Raw genomic sequence first — 26,656 nt, forward strand, 5'->3', positions numbered from 1 at the left:
CAGGGCCGGTTCTAGACTTTTTGCTGCCTGAGGAAAACTAGTGAGGATGCGCCCCCCAATTCCCCAATCCCCCCCACTCCGGGCTGGAATGATCACACAGCTCCCAACAATTTGAACCGCATGTTAAAGCTGCGGTGAGCCCCCCAAAAAGCACCCTCAGTCCAGGCAGGTAGCCATGTATAGGTGCCCCCAGTATTGGTATCTAGATACAGTTGCCCCCAGTATAGGTTAGCCAGGTACAGTTGCCCCCAGTATAGGTTAGCCAGGTACAGTTGCCCCCAGTATAGGTTAGCCAGGTACAGTTGCCCCCAGTATAGGTTAGCCAGGTACAGTTGCCCCCAGTATAGGTTGGCCAGGCACTCTCTTAACTTCCTGTTTCTGCCTGGTGCTGCCCCCAGACTTCTGCAACCTGTGCAAGTTGCCTCACTTGGCATCATGGGCTGACCGGGCCTTGGTGCACCCTTTATTTTGGAAAAATTACCCAGCTATACATAAAGCTAATAATAGGACCTTCAGCTCTAAAGGGGTTAAAGATACATAATGGTGGTGGAATTTATAGCAGATCTTTTTTTCTTTCCGCAACAGTGACAAATTTTCCGCTGCTAATCCGCGTATTTACTAGGTGAACGAAAATGACAGTTAGATCTTTAAACCGCCACAGATGAGCACGTAAGGAATGATGTGCCGCAGCTTTTTAATAAGTGAAACTCCCTGGTTGTCATGCCAATGTGTAATTAGAAGAAGGGACATTAAATGGCGAGGGCCGTGCCAAGGCTACTACCATTTATGTCATGTCTGATCGCCAGAGGTTTTAGTCTGTAAACTGTCAGTAAAAGTAATGGTGAGTGATAAATTGTGATGGTGCTGACAGAGGATGTTCTAGTCTTGGCTTGAGTGAGACAGTTGGTGACAGGCGTATCGTTTACATGCCTGCCTCCCCTGGTTGCCATGACAACTTACTCAAAAATACACCAGGCCCAACCAAACTTTCATTTATTTTTTTTAGTATCCAGTACACATTGCAGCATAACACACTTCTTAAAGCTAAACCAGGCACGTCCAACCTTTTTCCAGCTTGGGGCCAAATTCTTTATTTTCCCCGCAGGTGGAGGACTCAAGTGTAATCGTTTGACATGTAAACAAACATACTTTTATGTATGGAAATGTATAGCACATAAAAAACAAACATATTAATTGCCTGAGTGGTCACGTAGTGCATTCATCACATCGTGCAGCCCACTCCTTTGGCATAGGAGTTTCACACTATTAAACAGTTATCAGGTTCTGTAAGAAGCCTGGCATTCCTCTTTTGCACACCAATGCAGCTGCATCGTATGCACTATACCACAAATTCAGCCTCTAACCTAACCTACCCTATTTACATCTAACACTAACCTCACCCTCCCCCCAGCCCTATCCTACGGCTATCATTCACTTTAGCAGGCCATTTTCTAGGCTAAATTGCTCCCTGGTGTAAAAAATGTGCCCCCTCCTCTCCCGTGGGCTTGGGAACATTATTTGCAATGGTTAGCCAGGTATAGGTGCCCCAGTATAGGTTAGCTAGGTATCAGTGTCCCAGTATAGGTTAGCCAGGTATATGTACTCCCGTATAGGTAGCTAGGTATAGGTTCCCCTAGTATAGGTAGCTTGGTGTAGGTGCCTCCAGTATAGGTTAGCCAGCTATTGGTGCCCCAGTATAGATTTGCCAGGTATAGGTGCCCCAGTATAGGTTAGCCAGATATAGGTACCCCAGTGTAGGTTAGCCAGGTATAGGGTCCCCAGTTTAGGTTAGCCAGGTATAGGTGCCCCAGTGTAGGTTAGCCAGGTATAGGGGCCCCAGTATAAGTTAGCCAGATATAGGTGCCCCAGTGTAGGTTAGCCAGGTATAGGTGCCCCAGTATAGATTTGCCAGGTATAGGTGCCCCAGTATAGGTTAGCCAGATATAGGTGCCCCAGTGTAGGTTAGCCAGGTATAGGGTCCCCAGTTTAGGTTAGCCAGGTATAGGTGCCCCAGTATAAGTTACCCAGATATAGGTGCCCCAGTGTAGGTTAGCCAGGTATAGGGGCCCCAGTTTAGGTTAGCCAGGTATAGGGGCCCCAGTATAAGTTAGCCAGATATAGGTGCCCCAGTGTAGGTTAGCCAGGTATAGGGGCCCCAGTTTAGGTTAGCCAGGTATAGGGGCCCAGTATAGGTAGCCAAGAATAGGCTACCCCCAGCTTTGTCAGGCTGGTGGATTACAGTGATGTGAGGGGGGAGCAGCGAGCACTCAGCTGTGGGGAGGGGGGCCTGACTCCTCCCTCCCTCTCTTTGGTCCCCCTCCATGCTCCCCCCTTCATTGCAAAGATTTACGGCAGCAACTTCCTAATTAGCAGAAGTAGTGAGTGGTGCTGGAGACAGAGAAGCCCAGCAGCACGTGATCCTTTTTTGGAGCCTGGTAGGTGAGATTGTACTATGACTGCCTCCAGCTGCTGCGAGGAAAGGGAGAAGTCAGGCCCCATCCCCACGGCTGAGTCCCTGTGTGCCCGCTGCACACCCCTCCATCACTGCACACCCCTCCATCACTGCACGCCCCTCCATCACTGCACCCCCCCCCTCCTTCACTGCACCCCGGGCAGACACAGCCTCGGCTTCCCCTAGAAACGGGTCTGCACTTTAGTAAAGATGTGGGATTCGGCTACATAATAACCTCATACCCCTGATCACTTACCTACGTTGCCTCGATCTGTTCCTCTGCCACTAATTTCCTTCATTCCAGTTGCTATATATGCCTCTGCCATTATTTTTCAATGCTTTCCTGTCTCCACTGGCATCCAAATTGTCCACTAGGCGCTGCTCTAGCTGCAGTTAACATTGCAATCTATGGCAGCGCACAAATTTCCAAACGGCTTACGGGCACCCTTTTTTGCTGATGTAATGGGCTCATCCCAAGAAAGAAATAAACAGCAAATAAGAACCTCGCATTTAAAGTAACAATAAATACCTTTAATTAATGATCCCATGCCAATATCCTGTATGAACTCACTTGTAGATCCCCTCCCTACGCAAATCTACAGCAGCAACACACCCAACACTATGCCAAGAAAACTCCAAGCAGAGAGCAACATCAATCTCTTGGAAGACTGTTCAGGGTTTAACTTGTACAGACGAGTCACTAACATACAGGCTAGTGATGCGTTCTGTTGCTATGCAGCCTTGAGGAGGGCTGATGGAATGGTGCATGACAGAGTGGTCAGGGTGAGTGAAAAAAAAATGCTCTTGCCCTGTCCTCAGCCATGCTCAGCCAAGCAGACTCATCAGTCAGATTGCTCACTGAGGCACCGAAGGGGATTAGAGATTGATGTTAGTGATAAGCACAAATTACACATAATCGTAATTTTGCATTGTAATTTGTAATTACAATGCAAAATGGTGATACGTTAATTTCGTTTTTGTAAATCTTATCAGGAACAGAAATTTATCAATTTCTCATACAAATTTATCAATTTCTGAAGAGGCGGGGTAGGGGCCCGAGGGGGCCATGTCTTTTTGTAGTGCCCGTGCGCGATATTGGGAGGGGGAAGCCGCAGCCGCGGCGAGGGCAGCCCGACCTCTCCCTCCCTTCCTCTCCCCGGGCCCCCCCCCCTTCAAATGCAGAGTGCGCGGCGCACGGAAGCGCTGTAGCAGGCAGAACTCACCTCCGTCCCTGCGTTCCAAGCGCCGCTGATCTCCTCCCGCTCTGGCTGTATAGATGCTGATACACACTGCTTCCGGCTAAACAGGAAGCAGTGTGTAACAACATCTATGCAGCCAGAGCGGGAGGAGATCAGCGGCGCAGGGACGGAGGTGAGTTCTGCCTGCTACAGCGCTTCCGTGCGCCGCACACTCTGCATTTGAAGGGGGGGGCCCCGGGGAGAGGAAGGGAGGGAGAGGTCGGGCTGCCCTCCCCGCAGCTGCGGCTCCCCCCTTCATTATGGGGGGGGCACCTACCTAATCCTGGGGGGGCAGCTACCTAACCTATCCTGGGGGGGCAGCTACCTACCTAACCTATCCTGGGGGGGCAGCTACCTACCTAACCTATCCTGGGGGGGCAGCTACCTACCTAACCTATCCTGGGGGGGGCAGCTACCTACCTAACCTATCCTGGGGGGGCAGCTACCTACCTAACCTATCCTGGGGGGCAGCTACCTACCTAATCTATCCTGGGGGGGCAGCTACCTACCTAACCTATCCTGGGGGGCAGCTACCCACCTAACCTATCCTGGGGGGGCAGCTACCTACCTAATCTATCCTGGGGGGCAGCTACCTACTCTAACCTATCCTGGGGGGCAGCTACCTACTCTAACCTATCCCGGGGGGCAGCTACCTACTCTAACCTATTCTGGGGGGCAGCTACCTACTCTAACCTATCCCGGGGGGCAGCTACCTACTCTAACCTATCCCGGGGGGCAGCTACCTACTCTAACCTATCCCGGGGGCAGCTACCTACTCTAACCTATTCTGGGGGGCAGCTACCTATTCTAACCTATCCTGGGGGCAGCTACCTAATCTAACCTATCCTGGGGGAAAGCTACCTAATCTATCCTGGGGGGCAGCTACCTAACCTATACTGGGGGGCAGCTACCTAATCTAACCTATACTGGGGGGCACCTACCTATCTAACCTGGGGGCACTTACTTGTCTAACCTGTTTTCGGGGCACCTAGCTAGCCTATACAGGTGGCAACTATACTGGCTACCTATATTGGAGGCACCTACCTAACTAACCTATACTGGGGGCACCTACCTATCTAACCTATGCTGGGGGCAACTATTCTGGCTACCTATATTAGAGGCACCCACCTAGCTAACCTGTACTGGGGGCACCTATCTATCTAACCTATACCGGCGGCGCCTGCCTATCTAACCTATACTGGGGGCAACTATACTGGCTACCTAGGAAACAGTAAATTCGGGCGCCTGAGGCTAGTGGACAAATCGGGCGCCGCCATTCACTCCTATAATAAATATCGTTTAATGGGCGCCCGATAGGAAAAAAGGGCGCCGGTGAAAAATAACGTTTTAAAAGCGGCGCCCGGAGACTTAATGTTTTATTACTGCTTCTCATGATTACACATTATTTAATGATTTATACATTTTTAAATATTATTTTTAAACGAAAAACAGTACAATATTGTTTTTCAAACATTATTTTTAAACGAAAAACAGTACATTTTTTTTTACATTATTTTTAAACGAAAAAACCAACAGGGGGGTCTTAGGTTTAGGCACCAACAGGGGGGTCTTAGGTTTAGGCACCAACAGTGGGGGTCTTAGGTTTAGGCACCAACAGGGGGGTCTTAGGTTTAGGTACCAACAGGGGGGTCTTAGGTTTAGGTACCAACAGGGGGGTCTTAGGTTTAGGCACCAACAGGGGGGTCTTAGGTTTAGGCACCAACAGGGGGGTCTTAGGTTTAGGCACTAACAGGGGGGTCTAGGGGTTAGGGGTAGGTACAGGGAGGGTTACTTAGGCACCAACAGGGGGGGTCTTAGGTTTAGGCATCAACAGGGGGGTCTAGGGGTTAGGGGTAGGTACAGGGAGGGTTACTTAGTAATTTATTTTTTTAACGTTATTATACGTTTCAGTATTTAAACGAAAGATTAACGTTTTTACAATTGCCGATTTAATGCACATTATTTAATGATTTATAACTTTAAAAAACATTAATTTTAAACGAAATACAGTACAATACATTTTTAAACGTTATCCATGCTTATCGTTAAAAACCCGGCGCCCTTTTTTCCCAGCGCCCCTTTTTAACGTACGCGGCTACCTATGCTGGAGGCACCTACCTGGCTAACCTATACCGGGGGCAACTATACTGGCTTACCTATGCCTGGCTACCTATACTGGGGGGACCTATAGCTGGCTATAGGGATTTGGATATGTGTGTGCGTCGGGTGTTGCCAGGGGAGGGGGGCTGTTGTTGCCGTGGGGGGGGGCCCACATCCAGATTCCGCATCGTGGCCCAGAGGTTTGTAGCTACGCCACTGTTCTCATAATATTCACGTGATTTTGTACCGACTTTAGCGGTTAATAGCAAAGCCTCCATATACTGTTATAACATATATGTTGTTTTTGAGAAAATCAATTTTAAAATTCAAAGGAAGAATGTTTTTTAAACTGTAATTTTTCTGATTTTAAACATTTTTCCTTTGCATTTTTAGAATCCGTTTTCTCCAAAACTACAAGGTCTTTTTGAAAAATTTTTTTTGCCTTGTTCCCACCCTTCATCATAACAAACATAGCCATTTTGGTGACGATAGTCTGTATAGGGCTTTTGCTATTAACCTCCTTGCCGGTTATCCCGAGCTCAGCTCGGGGTAACCTGCGCAGGAGGATTTCTCCCAAAATTCTCCCAATTTTCACAATATTTTTTTATTGCACGCAGCTAGCACCTTGCTAGCTGCGTGCATATTTCGATCGTCGCCACTTGACGCCGATTCGCCGCTACCCGCCGCGCCCCCCCTCCAGACCCCTTGCGCAGCCTGGCCAATCAGTGCCAAGCAGAGCTGAGGGATGCATTGGGATTCCCTCTGACGTCCCGACGTCCATGACGTCGGTGACGTCATCCCACCCCGTCGCCATGGTGACGGGGGAAGCCGAGCAGGAAATCCCGTTCTGAACGGGATTTCCTGCTTGCAGAGAGCACCGGCGGCGATCGAAGTGGGTGGGGGGATGCCGCTTGTCAGCGGCTATCATGTAGCTCGCGCTAGGCTAGCTACATGAATTAAAAAAAAATAAAAATTAAAAAAAGAGTGCTGCGCCGCCCCCTTGTCGACAGAATTGGAACGGCAAGGGGGTTAACCACAAAAGTTTCCATGAAATGAAGCAAAAATTATGCAAAAATTACAAGAAAATACAAATGGATTACACAAAATCAGTTTAATGCCCAAATCGTAATTAGCAGATTACGATCCAATCAAAAATTGCTGTACACATGCTAGATTCTTGGCTAAGGCGGTCTCTACCAGCTGCCTCATCCAAGAACCATCTAGCGAGTGAATAAGGCTTTATGCAGCACCAGGGCAATTTTATTACTAAAGTGAGATCTTAGACAAGATCGTGGTGTCCTTGTGAGATGTTCACCTTTTCTGCATGCAGATGGAGCAAGCAGCACAGCCAAGACGTGTGTGGAAACTGGGTGAGGCAGACGAGAGAACAGCCAGGGAATGTGACAAGCACCATCAATTAGGCCTGTTTTCAGGAACCTCTTTAAACTTTGAAGATTACGTTGGAAGAAAGAGGAAGAGCATTCCAGAGATGTACAGGAGAGATCATATAGACGGAATGGGCGGTGGTGATAAGTGATTATAAAAGGCATAAGTGCTGGAATATTGAAGAGGACAGGAAGGAAGATGCATAGACACGAGATAGCAGAGATAGGCAGGTGCAGCCTTATTGAGGGCTTTGAAAGTGAGAAGCGGGATGTTTTAGGGAACTGTCAAGGAAACAGGAAAATTGCACAGCTATCAACAGTGTGCTGCAATACGTTACCTATGGCCTTATTCATTTACAGGAACCAGCATATAGCAAATGTACAGAGGTAACAATTTTTAAAGAGGAACTTTAGTGAAAAGGGGAAAAAATGAATCAATACATTGCAGTGAGAAAAAAACAGAAGAGAGATCAAGAAATGATTGATATTCTCCACGTAATTTGTTCATGTTGTTTGATCCACAGTGAGCCTGCAAGTCATCATCTTTACTACTGGCAGACATGGGGAAAAAACACAGACAGCACTAACTGCCATCATCTATAATCACACCCCCTAACAATGTGATAGGCTAAAAGTTTTTTTTATAGATAAACATATGCTCAGAGGGAGATACTTGTTGCTTGGCAGTTGGAAAAAGCTGTTATATCCCACAATGCAACAAGGCTCACAGACAGGAAACTGTCAGGACCTAGGTCCTGACTCCTGACATCTCTCTGTGGGAGGGGTTTTACCACAGTTTCAGCCATACAGATTGGTGGATGATCTATTCAAGAGCAGTCAAAGATTTCTCATGGAAAAGAGCGTATCAAACAGCTACTGATTGGGATGAAGTTCAATCCTTGGTTACAGTTACTCTTTAATCTCTTAAATCCCTAGTTCAGACCTGTAGATTTAATGCACACTGCCCCATTCACTTTTTCTCCTACTGTAGGTTTTCTCCTAGATATTTTTTCATCTTCTGTTTGAAATAAAGTCCCACCACTTTGCAATTTAAAAAAGGTAGGTAAAAAAGCCCTATCAAAATTATTCTGAGTATTTTCTTGCTTGCTGGTGGATTGAAGTGAACCTGTACTGAGTAAAATTTAAAATAAACACATGTTGTACATGCAAATCAATATTACATACTTACCTCAACATCAGTTCCTCTCAGAAGCTCACCATTTTCTTCTAACAAGGATTCCTTTTAGTTCCGACTAGATCTAGTCAGACTTGTCTCTCCAAGATTCTGAAAGCCTTAGGGCCCTTTGCCACTGTATCACAATTGTAACTGAAAGGAGAATAACTAATGTTTCCCTATGACTTAAGTGGGCAATATTACAGTACAGATTAACGGAGTGCAGACCCGAAAACTGCTACGGGGTCATCATCATTTTTAAAAGAGGATGGAAAATTCCATTGATCACAGTGCACAGTCAATACTTGGGAGAGGAGAGAGACTGATGAGTAGACTTTGTGGGAATGTAAGTTTAAATATATGTTTATTTTGACTTCTACTTTTCAGTTCAGATTTGCCTTTACTGGTTCAGCTCTGCTGTATCATGTATCTTTGCCCATGTGGACTTCACTTCAGCACCAAGGGCATAGATCCATGTATGTGGCAGATTGCAGTGGCGCATGTGGGCAATCCCCCGTGGCAGAGTACTGACCGGTGCATGGAATCAAGCGTATGTTCCCAAAGCTGATCAAAGTGTCCGTAGTGAATGTCTGTGGTCATTTACAAAGTGAAAGTAAAAACACAGTTTTAGACTACAGCGTGGGACCTTCTAGTCACCAAAAGGTAATAATACACCTCCATATATTAAAACAAATTTAAAAAGCCCCCATTAATTTAATAAAAAAAAATAAAACAAATAAAAGTGAAAGCATTAAAAAAATATACATTCATAAATAGTTATCTATTCTAAGGGACTCAACTTTTTCTTTTAATGTATAAGGGTAGATCACTATTATTTTTGCAAATTAGGGCTTGTAATTACTGATATAATATAAAGAATTCAGGGCTTGTAAATAATTACTGATATAGTATAAAGAATTTAGGGCTTGTAATTACTGATATAGTATAAAGAAACACAAAACAAACAAAAAAACACCTTTACTGTTTTTCCAAATGCATCCATCTGAAAATGGCGCCTGCGAATAATGGCGCACGGTGTTGCCGCTAATCCGTTTGACGCTTATCGCTATTTAACGTTAAAGCCTTATTGTTATTTAACGTTAAAGCCTTATTGTTATTTACCGTTAACACACAGAACCCTCTCTGTACCTATCCCTAACCCCTAAACCCCCCTGGTGGTGCCTAACCCTAGGACCCCCCTGGTGGTGCCTAACCCTAACCACCCCCTGGTGGTGCCTAACCCTAACCACCCCCTGGAGGTGCCTAACCCTAAGACCCCCCTGGTGGTGCCTAACCCTGAGATCACCCTGGTGGTGCCTAACCCTGAGACCCCCCTGGTTGGTGCCTAACCCTAAGACCCCCCTGGTGGTGCCTAACCCTAAGACCCCCCTGGTGGTGCCTAACCCTAAGACCCCCCTAGTGGTGCCTAACCCCTAAGACCCCCCTGGTGGTGCCTAATCCTAAGACCCCCCAGTGGTGCCTAACCCTAACAGTGTTACATTAAATCCATTCCCCGTTTTGCAGTTAAATAACGTCTGCAGTTTGGCTTATGTAGGGCGCTATTGATAAATAACGTTAGTGTGTGCCACTATTGATAAATAACATTAGTGTGTGCCGTTTTTCTTCTTTTTTCCCTGCGCGCCATTATTATGCAGTACTAACGATAAATAGCGATAAGCGTATCTTTTTAATGCGGCGCCATTGTTATGCATAGGCGCTGTGCGCCATTATTCACTGATCCTTCCAAATAAAATATTGCTGCCATGCATTGTACTAGAAACATAATTTAAATGTTGTAACCGGGACAAATAAAACGTGTTTTATCTACTGTAGCACGTTATTTCTTAGAACTATAATGGCTGAAAATTGAGAAATAATGTGTTTTTTTTTTTTGTTTTTTATTCTTATCATTCCCTTTAAAATGCATATAAAATAGAATAGTTTTTAGCAAACAGTACCACCCATAGAAAGCCTAATTTGTGGCGGAAAAAATACAGATCATTTTGGTGTGATAAGTAAATCTCTCCTTAAATCGCTTCCATGTTTCAGCTCTACGTATCATAAGATGCGTACACACGCACTACCAGCGGCTACGACGGGCCCGCCGGACCCTCCTGCTGGGTGGTCTTTAGCCGACAGTAGCACGTGTGTACGCGGACTGATAAGGCTGTTTCTGAACGATCCGCGCAGCTGTCTCCCCCCCCCCCCCCCCCCACACACACACAGTCTGTTCTCCATCCCCAGCTCTCCCAGGCTCCAGACTGCCCCCCTAAGCCCAGGCAGCCAATCAGGTCCCATGGGAGTCCCCGAGCACTAAAAAGATACCCGAGTCGACATGAGACATGATGAGATAGACATGTGTATGTACAGTGCCCAGCACACAAATAACTATGCTGTGTTCCTTTTTTTCTTTCTCTTTTCTCTTTTCTTTCTTTTCAAACAATATGCATTAAAAACAACAAGCCTGAACAAGGGTTAAAACGTACATTTATATGAGGGTAATAGGTCTGTTTTATATAATTTGCCTGGAGTAGGACGCTAACGTTCTATAAACAGATTATACTATAAATCTTGCCCGATGAAGTCTCTATTCTGGCCACGCCCCTTTTGCATCAATGATTCCATGCTGCTTTGGAATGCAACTAAAACACAAGTCTGCCTCTAGGTATGAATATTGTATACTAACCCCACCTCTTGTTCCTCCCCTATTCATTTAGATTGTAAGTTCACAAGGGCAGGGCTCTCAACCTTTTGTAACTTGAAATTTGTTATACATTTTATTAATCATGTTACTTTTGTCACTGTTAGAACCAATTCTGTATGTTGCACCAATTCTGTATTTTGTACCAATTCTGTATTTGTTTATACTGATGTACACCTTTGTTTATATTATTATGTACCCCTTTATTATTATGTTTGTTTCTTACTTTGTACATCGCGATCAGTGGCATAAAAATAGGTGATGCAGAGGGTGTGGATGCACTGGGGTCTCGGGACCAGAGGCCCCTCCTTCATCCATCTTATTAGCTTTTTATTAGTGCTCTGCTGGAAATAAACATCTCTATATTGCTCTGAATAGTGGAGATCCTTCACAAACTGTTTCTTACTCTGATTACACCTCTCGGATACTTCGGCTGTCTTTGGTAGGTTTTCCCGTCTCATATCAATAGAGTTCTTGGAGCCCCATGTAAAACTCGCACTGGGGCCCCAGCTCCTTAGTTACACCAGCTCCTGAGTGCCACAGAATATGTTAGTGCTTTATAAATTAATAATGATACACAAACCTCAGACACTTTTTATTTCTCCTTCCAGTGTGACAACTGAGCCCCCTGTCTATGCTGTGTCCTGGGCATGTGCCCATACTGCCCTCCCCAGTTACACCTTTTGCATCATTCATCATAATGTACTAGGAATCGTGACGCTGCAGAAAGACACTTTGAGCATACCAGGACAAGCTTTAAACAGCAATCAGATCTAGGACTATGATGAAAGAGGTGTGACCTATACATTTGCCATTCGGAACATAATCTATTTATGTCAGCAGGATTTGTATTGTCTTTTGTTTCTATTATTAGAGTACACTTTGTGCATGTCATTAGCTAGATACATAAAATTAGCTATACTCTTTGGGTGAACCGAGTTTAAGAGAGTTCAATTGGAAGGGTAAACCTGAAGTAAGTTAAGCTCTGCTTTTTTGGCTCAGCTTTCAGGGATAACAAATAAACATAACATTAATCTCCATGTACCATCCCACCCAGAACCTGTACTTCTTCCCCGAAACCCTCCAGTTCTTTAGCCTTGGCCCTTTCTCTCACTTTTACATCCAAGACTTTTCACGAGTTTCACCTATTCTCTGGCACTCTATCCCGGAGCTTGCTCATCCTGCCTAGAAACTTTCAAAAGCAACTTTAAGACACTTCTCTTTACACAAGCTTATAATTTGTCCTAGCTCACGGTCTCATCCCCCAGTCTCTTCAATCACCAAGTGACTCCACCCAGCAACTCTCTAGACTGCCTCTGCCACACAAAGTAATTTAACCTGCATCTATCAAGCTAACGTATTCTCTCCCTGCACTGCTTGTCACAGGACTGCAGATGCAGAATGCTGGTAACTGTTCAGCAGCATTAAGATGAATATCTCCCGCCTCATCACATCATCCTACCCATAGGTGAGGCATGAGATACTACTACAACAAAGGGAGGGGAAAAAAAGAGATGGACAGAGCAAAAAGAGACAGCAGGGCCAGTTTTAGACTTTTTGCTGCCTGAGGCAAACTTGTGAGGAAGCACCCCCCTCCTCCAATTTGAAATGATCGCACAGCACCCGACAATTTACTCTGCTTCATATAATGCTCTCACATGACATGCTGCAGCTCAACATAATAGCACACTGGCTGACTGTGAGTCTGTGACAAACAAACTGCTCACCCTCAGCCACTCCATTCCTCCTCAGTCAGGACAGTGGCATCACCTCCTCCCTTCTGCTGTGCAAGTCAAATAAAACCCTGCTGCTCTCCTGCCTCCCCCTCTCCTCACTCACTGTCAAACTCCTCACGCAGCACAACAAGCTGCTATCCCCAATGATGACCTCTTCACCTCGCTCTCCTCCCACTTTTCCACCTACTCTGACTGCATGCTGTTAGTGTAAACACACAGTACAAACATGCTGCCCCTGTAATCTCTGAGTCTGATGCAAATGTTTTACCTTGCTTCATGAGAGAACCAACCCTGAGACAGACAAAGACCAAAAAGTGGAGAATGAGACAGAAATTGGGGAAAGGCAGAACAGATGGGAAAACAATAGACACCATATGCACATGCAGTTGTGTGTAGCTCTGAGGACAATCACATGACCAGCCACTGGAGAGGGGGCGGGAGCTTTATCTCAGAGGGAAGGAGCTGATTTGACAGTCAGTTTCAGGAATGACATGATATTTGTCTCACTCATTGTAGCACTTCTAGCTTTTGCCAGTAAAATAATAAGTGCACTTTAGCATGGAACACTTGTATACAGTTAAAGAAAATCTGTAAGAGGGAAAAAAAATCTCTGGGAGATACTTACCTCGGGAGGGGGAAGTCTCTGGATCCTAATGAGGCTTCCCCAGTCCTCCTATAAGGAATCTGCCTTTGTCTGCCGAAAATTCCGCCACTTCCGGGTCTCGGCGCTTGTTACCTGCTGATGGCGCTGTTACTGGCTTACAGGCCGCACATTCTGATAGGCGTAGAGCGTGTTCTCAGTACGCCCTACACAAAGGTAAACAATAGTCAGTTGACTCCGGTCAGCTGACAAAGCGGTGTCAGCTGACATTACAACTGACCCCTAGGCAGGGCCTTGCTGTGTGATTGGATGTGCGTTGATCCAGCGCTGGAAGCCTCTGAACATCGGCGAGGTAAAACAATTTACCTACCACGATACAGCACAGGCACAATAGCAGCTCTCCGAGTCTCCAGTTGGGCTCTGGCGAAAATAGTTGAGCCCGATCGGGTCCCCTCTACTGCGCAGGCGATTCACATCTGTGCAGTAGAGCGGACCCAATCAGGCTCAGCTATTCCCTCCCGAAGCCCGAGTGGTGAGCCGGTGTACTACACCTGTGCTGGAGCTAGGGAAGGTAAATATGGCAGTCACTACTGCACCTGTGCCAGAGCCAACATCCTTTGCCGGCTGTGGTCTCGGCGGAGTCAGCACTGGATTCCTGAGGTTTAGGAGGATGGGGAAAGCCTCATTAGGATCCAGGGGGAAATATCCAGAGGCTTCCCCCTCCTGAGGTAAGTATCCCCCAGAGCGTTTTTTTTTATTACAGAGTCTCTTTAAGGAAGTGAATTCTGCACTGCCTATTAGAAGCCTTTCAGAAAAAAAAACATTGATCTAATGAAATAAAAAAAACAGCATTGATTTTCCTGTATAAGATTTCACTTCACCAGTGTCAAAACAGAGTGGGTGAATTCCACACGAACCTGCAGCGTACTACCCGCGTCATACGTGTCTCACATGCAGACTTTCTTCAGCGGACTGAAATAGCTTCTAATTATAGCAGGATTAATTATACGCACGGCACTGAGTCACTCGGGAATTCCTTTCTTCTCATTAATATTTATAAACAGTATGTTTTATGCCTGGGCGTACCTTCCTGATTGACTTTTGCGCTATTACGTTTTCTGATAAAATGACACATTTCTAATGAAGCGTTTCGCGTCACTTGTTTGTGTTGGCGACATGGAAACCGCATCAACACGGCAGCTCCTGCGATGTGTTAGAAAGACTTAAATTTATGGCTGCGTAAAAAAGAAATGTATCCCTTCTTCCTGCCTGACATGCTATGAAAACCGTTTAAACAGTTACGTTGCTAGTCAACAGGTAATTACCAAAACTGAGGAGCAGATCTAACGAGAAACGCAAATAAAAGACTCCAGGGGGAAATGTTTTGATTTCAGGAAGGTTTACCTCAAAGCTCGGCTGTGGGCAAAACGATTAAAATGTACCTCTGGCCACAGAAACAGGACGTTATTGCTCTCCATGTGGTCAGACTGGAGTCCGTAGATTAGTTTCATGAGGAATTGTTTTCATTATTCAGCAGAGTCCCCAGTATCCGGCACCAGCGGGGATCCCCTGATGCCGAATACATGTACTTGCCAGTTACTTGAGCAACCAGCCTAAAAAACACAATTCCCCACTCCCCCCGAAATACTTACCGAGCCTCCAGTGACATCTATAAGCCTTCCAACAGCACCTAGTGGGCTCCTATCGGCTTTACGGCTTCCCCATGCACAAGCTGGCATGTCTCCTTGACTGTATCAGGTCAGATGACATGCCGTCTTGCGTGAACGGATGCCGGAGGCAGCTAGGAGCCCACTAGGTGCTGTTGGAAGGCTTCTAGATGTCACTGGAGGCTCGGTAAGTATTTTGGGCAGCTAGGAGCCCGCTAGGTGCTGTAGGAAGGCTTCTAGATGTCACTGGAGGCCAGGGTCGGACTGGGACATTAAGGGCCCACCAAGGAAGTTTCAGCCTGGGGCCCACCCCCTCTCTTCCTCCTCCCTCCCCCCCCCGATCCCCTCTCCTCCTCCCCCCCCCCGATCCCCTCTCCTCCTCCCCCCCCCTATTTTGGACTCACATACACATGTACATGAAATTTTGCATGATTTTATGGTAGAGAATAGATGTTAGCACTTCTGAGGACAGTCTCCAACAGGGATATGTCCACATGTGGTGCGCGCAGAGCGGCGCAGCGTTAATAAATGAGTGTCACCACGCACTGGAACATGGGCGTGGTCATGATGAGTCAAGGGCAGACTTTTAAAAAAAATGAAAAAAACCCACAAAATAAGTTGCGGTGTTATTCACAGAGATGAGGTCCGACCAGATACATTTTAAATAAAATAATCAAGTAGTTACATGCCTCATAATAATTCATCAAGTAGTCAAATGGCAGCAGATTTTCCAACAAAATGCAATCAGATTGGCGGCAGATTTCCCCACAAAATGCAATCAAATTGGCGGCAGATACCCCCACAAAATGCAATCAGATTGGCGGCAGATATCCCCACAAAATGCAATCAGATTGGCGGCAGATATCCCCACAAAATGTAATCAGATTGGCAGCAGATATCCCCACAAAATGCAATCAGATTAGCGGCAGATACCCCCACAAAATGCAATCAGATTGGCAGCAGATAACCCCACAAAATGCAATCAGATTGGCAGCAGATACCCCCACAAAATGCAACCAGATTGGCAGCAGATTCTCCACAAAATGCAATCAGATTGGCGGCAGATTTCCCCACAAAATGCAATCAGATTGGCGGCAGATTTCCCCACAAAATACAATCAGATTGGCGGCAGATATCCTCACAAAATGCAATTAGATTGGTGGCAGATTTCCTCACAAAATGCAATTAGATTGGCAGCAGAAATCCCCACAAAATGCAATTAGATTGGTGGCAGATTTCCCCACAAAATACAATCAGATTGGCGGCAGATATCCCCACAAAATGCAGATTGATGGCAGATATCCCCACAAAATGCAATTAGATTGTCAGCAGATATCCCCACAAAATGCAATTAGATTGGCAGCAGATATCCCCACAAAATGCAATCAGTTTGGCGGCAGATACCCTCACAAAGGCAGGTCCCCAGTTAGTGGGGGCCCCAATGCTGGAAGGGGGGGCACAGAGCGGTGGGAGCGGGGAAGCCTCCCCCCTCACCTAGAGCCCCCCTTCCGCGCTCCCCCGATTAGGTAGGCAGGTCTCAGTGTGACCCCATGCTGGAAGAGGGGCAGTGGGCACAGAGTGGTGGGGAGGGGGGGAAGCCTCCCCCCCTCCCTCACCTAGGGCCCCCCTTCCATGCTCCCCCCCTCCAAAACTGCAGCCAGCAGCGGCAGCTAGCGGGAATCACTTGCCGGGATCAGATAGCTCTGCGTGCCGCTGCTGGTCTGGTCTCCTGCACTGCACTGTCCAATAACGCTCTTAAAGGAAGTACTGTGAGAGCGTGATTGGACAGTGCAGTGCAGAAGACCAGACCAGCGGCACGCAGAGCTATCGATCTGACTCGGTAAGCTATTCCCCGCTGCTGCCGCTGGCTGGCTGCAATTCTGGAGGGGGGGAGCGCGGAAGGGGGCTCTAGGGGAGGGGGGGGGGAGGCTTCCCCCCCTCCCCGGCGCTCTGTGCCCATTTTCCCCCCTTCCTGCGCTGTTCCCCCCTCCTTCTCAGCTCTGGGGCCCCCAGGAGGCGGGCTGGCTGAGGCCCACCGATGGAAAAATTGGTTGTTCGGTGGCTCAGTCCAAGCCTGCTGGAGGCTAGCATTTTAAAAGCTTCAATACCCGCCCAAAATAAAGTCCCTATTATCACTCAGGCATGCCAGTTAGTTGATACTTCCGGTTGCCTGAATTTCACTTTGCAGTATTCTGAAATCATTTTCATGCATAAATTACTGTATTAGTGTCCTGCCTGACCTGACTTGACTTCTTCATTTTCTAGACTGTTTTTGGAGCAAGCCAGAAGTGCATTTTGGGGACTTAAAGGACACCTCAACTAAGAGGGATATATGGAGGTTTTATTTCCTTTTAACCAATACCAGTTGCCTGGCAGGCCTGCTGATCTCTTTGGCTGCAGTAGTATCTGGATCACACACCTGAAACAAGCATGTAGCTAATCTAGTCAGATGATGTGCTATCTGTCCCAGGAGAGGACGTCAGGATGTGTGCTCTTAATCCCTGGATAGGTTTGATGCAATGAATGTTTGCATGTCTGCACTATGCATGTTACAGGGCTAGAGTTAGGACACCTACGATTAGGTTCAAATCTTGCTTAGTTTCCATGTTTGAGCAGGATTTCTCCAAAATCTCATAAACATACTAAGGGCTTGTTCAAACCTTTTGCCCTTTTTTCAAGCGCCAGCGATTTTGAAAATCGCCCTAAAAAGCTTGTACAATGATTCCCTATTAGAGTGTTCTCGACTGAGCGATTTGTTTTTTTATCTGCTCAGCAAAGCGCTGCCTGTGCTATTTTCTGAGCATTTTTGCGCAATAAAAGGTATAGGGAAGTCGCAAAACACATGAAAAAGCACTTTGTATAGCGATTTCCCCAGCGCTTTGATGAATAAATACATTGTATTTATTCATTTCTGAATCAAAGAGTTCACTTCCTGACTTGCATCAGGAAGGGAAAAAAGCCCAATCGCTCTGCAAAAGCGCTTAGAAAAGTGCTTTAAAGAGACACTGAAGCAAGAATAAATCTCGCTTCAGTGCTTATATTCAGTAGGGGCATGTGTGCCCCTGCTAAAACGCCGCTATCCCGCGGCTGAACGGGGGTCCCTTCGCCCCCAAACCCACCCTGCAAAATCTACGACCAACTTGGTCGTAGATTTTGCTGCTCTTGAGGCAGGGCTAACGGCTGCAGCCCTGCCTCTCAGCGGCGCATCGCCACCTCTCCCCCGCCCCTCTCAGTCTTCCTTCGCTGAGAGGGGCGGGGGAGAGGTGGCGATGCGCCGCTGAGAGGCAGGGCTGCAGCCGTTAGCCCTGCCTCAAGAGCAGCAAAATCTAGGCGGAGATACGCGCTGACAGACGCGCGTGAGGCAGGGCTGCGGCCATTAGCCCTGCCTGAATGCGGAAGAGATCCCCGCAAAGAACGTAGGGGATTTGGGAGGTAAGGGACCCCCATTTAGCCGTGGGATAGCGGCGGTTTAGCAGGGGCACACGTGCCCCTGCTGAATATAAGCACTGAAGCGAGATTTATTCTCGCTTCAGTGTCTCTTTAAAAAAACAGCAGTGCCCACCCTAGCACCAGGAGGGGGGAAAAAAAATTGCCCACAAAATCAAAAATTGATGCCATCAGCGATTTCGATTTTAGATGTAAACAAGCAGAAAAGTTAGTTGCACCCCTCCAAAACTGGCCTAAAGGGACCCCGAGCAGTAATTAAAAGCAAAACTTTCACTTACCTGGGGCTTCCTCCAGCCCACCGTAGGCTGCGAGATCCCCGCCGTCCTCCTGGCTCTTCTACAGGTCCCGCTGGCGGCTCCATTGCTGATCTGCTGGCGGCTCCATTGCTCCATTCCTGATTTTGAATCCTTGGCACCTGATTCGCGTCATTGCACCGGCCGTTCAGCATCATCACCATGGCTGGCGTGATGGTGACAGTACTGCACATGCGCGGTTCAGAGGTAGAAAAACATGCATTACTGCTCGGGATCCCTTTAAACTGTGGTAGAGACATTAGATTATGACTATGGTAGGGATTAGATTTTGAACTCCGGTAAGGGATAGTTAGTGACATGGGAGTATGATCTGTAAATTGCTGTGGAAGATGACTATAAGTGCTATAAATACAAAATAATAATTCTGCAGCATTGATTCCTAAGAGGATAGTGGCCTCCAAAATCTCTTCAGTGGAAGAAGTTTTAAACACACACGCATCTTTTTTAACTACTTGAGGACTGCAGTGTTAAACCCCCCTAAAGACCAGGACATTTTTCACCTAATTGACCACTGCAGCTTTCAGGCATAGCTGCAGGGTCACACAACACAGCACACAAGGGATTCTCCCCCCCCCCTTTTCCCCTCACCAACAGAGCTCTCTGTTGGTGGGTTCTGATCGCCCCCCCTGTGTTTATTTTTTTTAATAAATATTTATTGTTTTATTTTATTAATAAAAACGTGTTGTTGTTTTTTTTCCTTCCCCCGCCAGCCAATCAGTGTGATCAGCTGTCATAGGCTTCAGCCTATGACAGCCGATCACTGTCCAGCCTCAGGAGGGGATATAGCCGTGTCACACAGCTGTCCTCAGTACTGCGCTGCTGCCGATCGCAGTGCTGTACAAGTAAATAGACGGCGATCACACTGTCTAACGGTCTCCGCTCTGAGACTGAAGAGGGGGCGGAGCTCCGCCCCCTGAGCATGAGATGCGCGATCTCATGCAAATTAGAGGCCCAGGACTTGACGTCAATTGGCGTTAGGCGGTCCTGGGGCTGCCGCCGCGACCACGCTCATTGGCGTGGGGCGGTCGTTAAGAAGTGTCCAAATTGCGAAAGTGACCAATTTGGGAAGAAGAATCTTGGTTACCATGAGTTTCTAGATCCCCTGTGTGGAGGTGAGGGCTGATTCACACTACAAGAGCTTTTTAAGCGCTAGAGATTTTAAAAGCTTTTGCTAATGCACGTTTTTTTTTTCAAAATCACATTGGCGTCAATTCACCATAGAGGATTTACTAAGAGAAAAAAGGTAGGTAGTTTATCTCATGAGGTATTTTAACACTCTGGAGTCAATTCACCAGTGTGAGAGGACAGAGAGAAAAGTGTTTGATAGCAGGGGATAATGGAGAGATATGCATGAGGAAAGTGTGAGAAAGCAGAGAGTTAGGTAATCGGTATTAATGATTTACATGGGATACTTTTCCTCTCCGTAAGCTTGAAAGTGAAGCATTGTGGGTAGGAGGCGGAGTTTTACCACTACCTGACCAGAGTATTCCCGCCTTTTACTGCCGGATCATATCATAAATCATATCACGAGTGAGTCTGAACTTCTTCACCACCACTGTCTCAGTAAAATTATCAAGAACTGTTCTCTCACGAAATACGAGGGGCGATTAAACAGACCCTCCTCCTGCGCCTTCCTCTCCTCATAATAGAAGCAAGCTCTAAGGCCTAGTGCACACCAGAGTGGTTCGGCTGCGTTTTGCGATCCGCTTGCGGCTGCGGATACGCTTGGGTAATGTATTTCAATGGGCTGGTGCACACCAGAGCGGTAGGTGTTTTGCAGAAACGCATACTCCCGGGCTGCTGCAGATTTTGGATTGCGGAGACGTTTCTGCCTCAATGTTAAGTATAGGAAAAACGCAAACCGCTCTGAAAAACAGCACTTCAGAGCGGTTTGCCAGGTGGTTTTTGTTACAGTAGCTGTTCAGTAACAGCTTTACTGTAACAATACATGAAATCTACTACACCAAAAACGCTTCACAAAACCGCAAAATGCTAGCTGAAACATTACAGAAAAATAAGAAAAAGCGTTTCAAAATCTGCTAGCATTTTGCGGATCTGCTAGCGGTTTTTGGTGTGCACCAGGCCTAACAGAGTAAGCTCAAAAGGCTCCATCTTCCACAGCAGCCAGGGCCGGCCCGCTCATGAGGCGGGGTGAAACTTTTGCCTTAGGTGGCAAATTTCCAGGGGCGGCACCCACCCGTCCGTGGGTGCGGGGAGCCGGCCGCCGAGCTGGAGGGGTAGCTGGCAGGACGGGGGTATTGGGCCAGCGGCGGGGAGGGGGGTCGGACCCCCCCCTCCCTCGCCTGGGTTCCCCGTCCTCCGCTCCCCTCCAGCCTTAAATAGAAGCAGCCGCTATGTGTTAGAGGCACGGGCGGGGAGGACTCACCTCTTCCTCGTTCCAGCGTGCGCTCCACTGACGTCACTTCCTGCAACGCTGCAGGAAGTGATGTCAGTGGAGCGCACGCTGGGAAGAGGTGAGTGTCCTCCCCGCCCGTGCCTCTTACACATAGCGGCTGCTTCTATTTAAGGCTGGAGGGGAGCGGAGGACGGGGGACCCAGGCGAGGGAGGGGGGGTCCGACCCCCCTCCCCGCCGCTGGCCCAATACCCCCGTCCTGCCAGCTACCCCTCCAGCTCGGCGGCCCCCCAGAGCGGGGGGGGGGGGAGGGGCTGCGGCGGTGGCAAATTTTAAAAAATTTGCCTCAGGCGGCAAAAAGCCTAGGGCCGGCCCTGACAGCAGCAGCTGCTGTGTGAAAACCATGATATCTCCAGGTTCATTCAGGGGATAAAGAGATGAAAAAATAACGAATGGCCACACCCCCTTTCTTCCCTGGTGAATTGTGATTTGGAGAAAAACTAACTACTAACTATCACTTATTTATCTCATTCTTATCTCACATTTATCTCTTGCATTTCTCTCTGTCGATATTTTCCCCTATACTTGAGAATTGCTATTTGGAGATATCACAGAAGGTAAATTACCTCCCAAGAGATAAATAGGTTGGTAACCTCTGGTGAATTGACGCCAAAGTTACAGTATGAACACACACATAAGATTACATTAGCAATAGCTTTTAACATCACAAAGCACTTAGAAAAGCTCTCATAGTGTGAATTAGCCCTGAGAGAAACTTGAAGGACAATCGTCACTGAAACATTCCAATGTTCTAGGCTTTACAGTTTAGTTACCGGTAGAAAACCTCAACTGGATAAAAAAAAGTTTCCTAAAATTCTATTTGGAATTTGCAATAAGACACAGAAAAGAACTTTGAGTGTGAGAAACCAGATTGTCTCATCTAATGAAACCAAGATTAAAATATTTGGCCATAGTTCCAAGTATGTCTGGAGGAAGCCAGATACACTCATGACCAGTGGTTAAACTTGGCAGCGCTTTCCTGAAGAACCTTAAGGCTGCTTACACACTAAGACGTTACAGGCGCACGTTAGTGCGCCTGTAACGCTCCCCCAACGCACAGCAATGTACCACAAGTGGGCTGTTCACACAGCCCACGTTGCGTTACATGTAACGCTGCATGTTGTTGTGAAAGTGCAGCATGCTACGGCGTTAGAGCGGCTATAGCTGCGTTAAACTGTTTGCACATGCTCAGTGGGGGGCGGAGAGGAGGCGGGGAGATGCAGCTACAGTAGCCGCGCACATGGCTACTTAATATTCACTGCACTGGCGGCCGCTGATTGGCCGGCAGGACCACGTGATGCGGAGTGTCTCGCTCCGCATCACGTGGTCCCGCCGGCCAATCAGCGCCACTCTGGGAGACCTTATACAGATAGAGCCGCCTAATGCGGCTCACTCTACCGTCCTCTCCCGCACCACCATACGTTGCGTTAGGTGCACGTTATGCGACCTTAACGTAGCACCTAACGCAACATCTTGGTGTGCAAGTAGCCTTACACTATTCCAGATCCAGTTGTAAGGATTTCTGAGGGCATTAGCTACATATTGCAAATAGTCCAAGCTGCGTCACTTAATGCACTCAACGAAGCATTCTGACATTTCAATTTAATTCAATTCATCTCCAGCTGAGGTATGCTTTCCGAACTCAGAATGAAAATACCCCAATTCACTATCTTATGTCAGAAATTGAGGATATATTAACAGATGACAAACTCACAAAATCACTAACCTCTATCTACCAAAACATATTAGTGACAAAGGCCTCAATTCACTAAACTTATCTCCTGTCTTTAATAACTCTTCTAGAGTTGTTACCATGGTGATAAGGCATGTAGTATTCAGGAAACATTTTCCTCAGGCAAACCTAAAGTTAACTCTTCTGTCTTTAAGTTAACTCTTCAATCCTTAAAATAACTCCAGAGTTAAAGACAGGCTGTTTATTAACTGCATGTGAAAATAACTACAGAGGAGGTAAATTAACTACAGAGGAGGTAAAATAACTACAGAGGAGGTAACTTAAGGAATGAAGAGATAAAATAACTCTCTCTTATGTGGAGGTAAGTTTTCTCTTGCCTTATTATCTCCAGCATGATCTTAGTGAATTGAGGCCATTAATTCCTCCTATTACTTACTGTATTCAAACAAAAATTACTGGCTGTGCTTCTCCAGATGTATGATGGGGAGTGGGAAGACAAGTGGATTAAGCCTTTGAATATATAATTGCTGCTAGGGATAGATTTATCCAATTCAAGATTCTACACAGAGCATACATTACATCGTCTAAACTGAATGTCTATGTAGTGTTGCTTGCTGGCACTGCAATGCTCAGCATGCAGATTTTACTCAAGTCACCTGGTTGTGCTCAAAAATATCCCCTATATGGCAACATTTTTTTGAGGTTATCACTCAAGTGACAAAAAGTGCTTCCCCACCCCCCAGTGACCAGGCCATTTTTTACAGTACAGCTAAGAAATAAAACATTAGCAGCAAAGACATGAGTCTAATATTGTCTACAGTACAGAAAGAGTTAAAGTGGATCCGAGATGAACTTTTACTCATTGCATAATTGTTTTCCTTTCCTATTATTTATAGGGCATTCCTCAAGCCAAATACTTTTTTGTTTTTCTTTTAATACTCTAATTCCCTATAAACAAAACAAGCCACACCCACGGGTTTTCAGAGAGCCAAGGCACTTTCAGACAGTAGCAAGGGCTCATGGGAGCTCAGTCTGGGCAGGAGGAGGGGGGGGGGGGTATTACTAGCCAGAGATTTCAGAGGCAGAGGGGAGGAGGAGGGAGGATTAGGTTTTTTTCTCAAGATACAGATAAGCCTGCCTCTGTGTAATATTTACAAAAAACATGGCTGCTGTCATTGTATCACAGGAAGAAATAATCATATTCTGTTAAAGCTGTTTTCAGCTAGATTTGCTGTGTAAACTATCTAAGCTTTAGATAAGATATATAGACAAGTTACTTGTTATAGTTAATTTTTCATCTCGGATCCGCTTTAAGAAACTCCAGTTGTTATTTATGCAAAAAAAAACAAAAAAACCCTGAGCTCCACAACTTTCAAAGTCGCAGAAGTCGCAGAGAGCTCTATCTTCTGACCAGTGGTGTAGCTAAGGAGCTGTGGGCCCCAATGCAAGTTTTACATTGGGGCCCCCAAGCACTCTATACATAACAATTGATACGCGCCGCGCACCAAAACCTGCAAATGTCAGAGGTGCAAGAAGGGGATGGGGAACGGTTTGTTAATGATTACTACTATTCAAAGTATCTATAGAAGTGATTATTATGAACACAGAACCAATAGAGAGCTAATACTGTGGTTGAGGTAGGGCCCCTCTAGCCAAAGGGCCCCTGATGAGGTCGCAACCTCTGCAACCCCTATTGCTACGCCCCTGCTTCTGACGCTTATTATCTCAACTGTCAGTCACTGTATTTTCTTTTTCTGCCCAAAGGACAGGTCAATAGTTCACAAGATTGCTCTGAGAGGTATATAAAGGCTGCCATATGTATTTCTTTTTAAGCAATACCAGTTGCCAGGCTGTCCTGCTGATCCTCTGCCTCTAATACTTTTAGCCATAGACCCTGAACAAGCATGCAGCAGATCAGGTTTTTCTGACATTATTGTCAGATCTGACAAAAGATTAGCTGCATGCTTGTTTCTAGTGTAATTCAGACACTACTGCAGCCAAGTAGGTCAGCAGGGCTGCCAGGCAACTAGTATTGTTTAAAAGGACAAAAATATGGCAGCCCCCATATTCTTCTCACTTCAGTTGTCCTTCAAATGAATGTAGATTGAGGATGAAAAATAACAGTGAAGGGGGTTTGAATACACTGTACACACATTATGGTGATGTATTACTTTGTAAAGATTTCAGATCTTCTCAAGGAGCTTAGATGAATTTTCTGTTGCAAGGAATGCGGAACGACACTTGGAATCTTCCTCCTTGTGATTGTGCTGCAGAGTGTTCCTGTGATGTCTATATAACAGGTCACATGGCAGCCCCAGTAAGGGTGGGTTATGAAGTCAGACTAGAGAAACAGCTTGGGAAAACCACTCCCTCTTGTTTCATGTATGTCTTCATGTGTTTTGTAAGCGCTTTGAAGCTTAAACCTTAGACACAGGCTTACTGCAGCTTTCATTTCATTGACCTTTTTTTTCTATCTATAAAGCATACATCTGAAAACTTGAAAACAATGTGACTCTAGGCCGTGTGTGTTTTCAGCAAATAAAATATCTCATTTTCACATTGATAAAATCATAATTATATTAATGGCAGTCAGGGTCGATTTTTTCAGGGCGGTAAGAGGCAGCCGTGACACAATCGTTTAAGCGCTGTCCAGTAAAGCGAATGGACAGCCACCGACATGAGTGTTTACTGTTGTTCACGTGAACACTGCACTCAATCACATTATTCCTGGATGCTTCATGTAGCGTCCAAGGTCGGGTAACTGCGGCACTTCCGTGTCCCCCTGCTGGGGTCAAAATAAACAACGGGACCCGATGCCAAAAGCTTCTCTGCTCTATCCAGAGAAGTGTTTGTTTATCATCTGCTAAAACACGACGTGGCCGGGTACCTCTGTGTTAATTAGCACTTAAAGGACCACTATCGCGAAAAATTGTAAAATTTAAAATACATGTAAACATATATAAAAAGTATGTTTCTTCCAGAATAAAATTAGCTGTAAAATAAATTTTCCTATGTTGCTGTTAATTAGTAGAAAACTGACAGAACCAAAAGGTTTTGGACTAGCCCATCTGCTCACAGGGGATTCTCAGGCTGTTGTTTTGGAGATATATATATATATATATATATATATATATATATATATATATATATAGATATAGATATAGATATAGATATAGATATAGATATAGATATATATATATATATATATATATATATATATATATATATATATATATATATATATATATATCTCCTTTATTTAGCATATATAGTTGAGTCAACGGGGGCTCCGCCATACTAAACACACCAGCCCATATGGTACGTGATATGGGAGCTCTGTAAGAGGAGCAACCAAGCCTCCTTCCCTCCTACAAAAGTCCTGTCCATATCATGGATAAGAGACGCATCCCCACCTCCAGTTCCCAGGAGGAAGAAACTACCCTCATGCATAGGTCTTGGGGGGCTTACAGGGGTCTAGTCCTGGGAAAAGAAGTGAGTGGACTCACCTCGAAAATGGGCGTGGTCAAGCATAAGGTGGGCGTGGTCATGGGTGGGGCCAAATATACATGACCTTAGCAGTGATGTAAAAGGTCTGCCGGGGAAGTTTGAGCTCTGCCGTAGTGTATTCCCCCAAAATAGATGCAATCTGAGAGCATTTCACCAAAAAGACACATAATCTGGTAGAAGTTCCTCCAAAATACAGATAATATGGCAGTGGTTCCCCCAAAATAGAC

Source organism: Hyperolius riggenbachi, chromosome 4 (genome assembly GCF_040937935.1).
Source record: "Hyperolius riggenbachi isolate aHypRig1 chromosome 4, aHypRig1.pri, whole genome shotgun sequence".
Classification (NCBI taxonomy): Eukaryota; Metazoa; Chordata; class Amphibia; order Anura; family Hyperoliidae; genus Hyperolius; species Hyperolius riggenbachi.